Source organism: Prunus mume, linkage group LG3 (assembly GCF_029339155.1).
Source record: "Prunus mume cultivar Tortuosa linkage group LG3, ASM2933915v1, whole genome shotgun sequence".
In the NCBI taxonomy this organism is placed as follows: domain Eukaryota; kingdom Viridiplantae; phylum Streptophyta; class Magnoliopsida; order Rosales; family Rosaceae; genus Prunus; species Prunus mume.
In genome coordinates, this window is record NC_142700.1 from 14534214 (window position 1) to 14538072 (window position 3859).

Genomic DNA, 3859 nt, shown 5'->3' on the forward strand with positions numbered 1-3859 from the left:
GCTCTAGAATATCTTCAATCCCTTGTCTCATGCTTGTGATTTAATATGAATAATATTTGATTTGATTTTCCTTCCATCTTGAGCTCTCCCTTGATAACTTCAATTGACCATCAAGCTGGCATAATTCCTTCCATATTTGAATTGTAACCTATGAAAATCCTCCTACGGATTATCTCTCTCCTTATTTAAGCATTGACTGATTTTATGTATTCGGCCGCTTTTAGTCTTCCGACCGTATCTACATTTTCGGCCGCATATAGGCTTTCAACCACTTTTATGCTCTTGACCACATTGATGTGTTCGGCCACATTGATGTATTCCACCACATGTAGATATTCTGCTACATTTATGATTTTGGGCTTCTATCCGGCCTTATTGATTAGGCCCACCGAAATATAGCTTGGGCTCACTATTAGTTTAATTGTCGGATCTCGGGCCTGACCCGGTTAAACTTCAACCAGGCTCAAACATTGCCCCCCAGTTTTTATGAATTTTGCCTCAAGCTAAGTTTATGAAAACTTGAATTTAATTCTCTTCTATGAATACATGGCCGTTTCAAGATTTTCCTCTTATACTGGGGCCTAGACAACTTTGAACTTTAAACTAGTATTTCCGTAATATTGCCGAAGCAATCCGGCTGTGAAAGTTCAATGAACTATTTCCAGGCAGCTGCACTCTTCATTCTTTGATCACAAATAGTCTTTTATGGCCATTATTAATTGGCCCAATTTCATTACTAGTTTTTTAGAACTAGCAAATCATTGATTGACCTTGTTGACAAACATACTGCTTCTCTTACTTGAACCAAAGTAACCACACCATATTTTTATATTTTTAAACTCACTAAAGAAAATTAGCCATAATAATTGGCTATAATCATGGCAAGATATTTTGTGGGCAGTCTACCAATATGATCGACCTCCTTTTGGTTCAAAAAGGGAAGGTAGATGCACCTTTCTTTTCTTCTCCTCATGGCTTAGGATATAATATGTGATACCCATATTATTAACCATTAACTGACTAGGGTAAAATGAGATTTCCTCTTCCCATTTGTTCACGTCAATTGCAAAGCTGGCCATTGAATTGGCCCAAAACTAAGGCTCCCATTATTTTCAGAAAAGGAAAGAAAGAATATATATAATTGCTCCATGAAACAAATTTGCACGTCAATATTACTATATATATATATATAGTAATAAGATTCTCTACGTCACCCATTAATTGGCTAGAATCATGGGGAAATATTATGGGTAGGTAACTCTTCCCCCTCTTCCTTTATGAAGCAATTTCCTTCTTCTACTTGCCCAAATAAAACTTGGCTATTATGGGAAAGTATTTTATGCCATGCGATAAAATCTTTCTTTACTTTCCTTCAAAGCAACATAAATATTCTCCCAGTCAAACTAGGTTTTCCTCCACTCGTTTATATAAACCCCAGTGAACTAATCAATGAAGTACATCACCCCTATAAACACCAAAAGTGTCTTTGGCTATTCTCAAAGGTAAGCCACTTCTATCACATATATATCTATATATTTCTTTACTCATTATTTTTCCTTTGCTTTTCTGGCACACAATTAGGATTTGGAAAACCACGCACCGTTCAAAAACTCTCTCAAGTTCGTGAGTTTTTCAATCTCGGCACTATACCTTGTTAAGGTATTTATCGTTACTTTATATATGTATATATATATATACGCACGTATACGTATATATTTTCTCTGATCATATGAATATGGACCCGTTGACATCTTCAATATCCCACAATGCATGCTTTTATTCTAATTGCCCATATGGCCATTTGGCTTCCTTCGTGGATGCAAGGCCATTAAGATGGCTTTTGTTTAATAATTCTCTTTCTTTCTTTTTTCTTCACGTGCATGGCCAATTTGAATCATTGTTGTGGCTGCAAAGTTATGAAGATTTCTTTGGCCGCCAGACCATTTAGCTGGCCTTTTTATTTTATTATTTTTTATAAACATAATTTAACATAGCATGCAGCTTTGACCATTGGCCCAAAAGGCCATTCATTTTGGTCGTGGGATTGTTTATTTGACCCAGCATGTAGGGTCAAATCATATATAATATATATACATATATATATGGGAATTTAATATTACTAACAAATAATATTTTGCAGATTACCAATCTTCCGTCTTGTTATCGTTCTTCAATGTCTCCCGAAGAAGCAAGAGAGTACAATAATATATTGGTTGACGCCCTTAATGAAGATGAGACCGCTTTCTCCAATGAATTTTATGATTTTGCGCCACTGCCTGCCACTCCACGCAACATGATCCTTGGTCCCTATTTTTACGGTCGTATGCCCAGCTCTGTTGTTAAAGTCATGCGACCGCAACAAAAAGACATTTGTTTGCTCGGAAAATACCTTAATTGGCAAGGTTGGGACCGACCCAAGCTTATGAGGGGTTGGCCTACTTCAGGGCCAGAAAAATGGAACAAGTGGCTTGATCGACTGTCAAGCTTGTGTGATACGCAGTGGAGGGAAGAGGGCATCTATGATGCAATCATGCTTTGTAAGTCCAGTTTCACATGTGACCGTAGTCTCGTCGCAGCCGGTCTTTGTTTTTGGTCGACTTCTACTAATACTATGAAGTTAAGATTTGGGATGATGACCCCAACTCTTCTTGACTTAGCCGCCATGGCGGGTTTTCGACCATGTGGTGGTGAAGTAAGTGCTTTATCTTCATCAAAATGCGAGGTTGATTTCGGTTTCACCAAGAAGAACAAAAGCTACAAAGTTTTCATGGAAGCTAATGCTCAAGAAACAGGGCCACTCACGCATAAAGAACATACAGCTTTTCTCATGATTTGGTTATGCAAGTACGTCTTCTGCATGGCGTCAGCAAGTTACTTTAGAAGTTCAGCCTTTGGCCGAAGCACTAGCAAAAGGCCATCGGTTGGCCCTTAGGCCAATGGTGTTGGCGTATTTATATCGAGGTCTCTACAATATGGTGTCACTCAACCCAATGAATTGCAATACTACCGGGCCGATTTGGTTGTTTCAATTGTGGCTTCAAGTATACTTTCCAGAAGTACGGCCAGCTTATGCTATATTTTCTCCTAATTCTCTTATTGGAGTAAATCTTTTATCTCTACCCCTTTCCGGCCTTAAAGTTGAAGATTACTTTGGAATTTTATACAACTGTGAAGGCCGTTCCCCAGACGAATTTTCTGTTTGTCTAGACCGAGAATTTCCTTCTTATCTTGGGTTGAAACTAAGTTCTCTTTCCCTAGCCGATAACGGCCGAGATGCCTTCCGTAAGAGCCTTTGGGCTAGCATTTTATTGAGTAGAGACTTACACCTCGGCCTGTCAGTGGGTACACATGCCAACTACCCATGCGGGGTTGAGGTTTATTTCCCTTCTGCGACCGGCCGTCAATTGGGTTTCACCCAAGCTATCCCTCTTCCGATCACAGAATCTTGCAATATGGGCACATCTCACAGAGCTAAGTTCAAAACAAAAGCTGAATGTAACGTGGTTTCTGTAGATAGCAAGCGAATGAGGAAAACTTTTAATCTGCATATTCGAGATGCCAACTTTAACTCTACAACCCACTTTGATACTTAGTGGAAACACGTCACCCGTGATTGGTTTACATCAGTTGCTAACATTATTTTTGCCAAGCTTTTTAGAAATGGCCGTCAACGATTAAGGATGCTACTTCCTGCAACTCGGTGAGCGACACCGGTATGCGCTATTCACGGCTGCAAGTTTGATTTTCAACTGCCCACATTATAACGATTCTCAACAATTTTTATCGCAGGTAACGTGGCGGAGAAATAAGTTCGCCAGATTACCAAAGAAAATACTGCTCAACAAGCGAAATCACTCAA

The 3859-nt window shown here is 39.1% G+C and overlaps 1 pseudogene; it reads left to right on the forward strand.

The window, feature by feature from the left end:
• The first annotated feature begins 2173 nt into the window (after nt 1-2173).
• LOC148918819 (uncharacterized) lies at nt 2174-3593 on the forward strand (annotated as a pseudogene).
• Nucleotides 3594-3859: the final 266 nt, after the last annotated feature.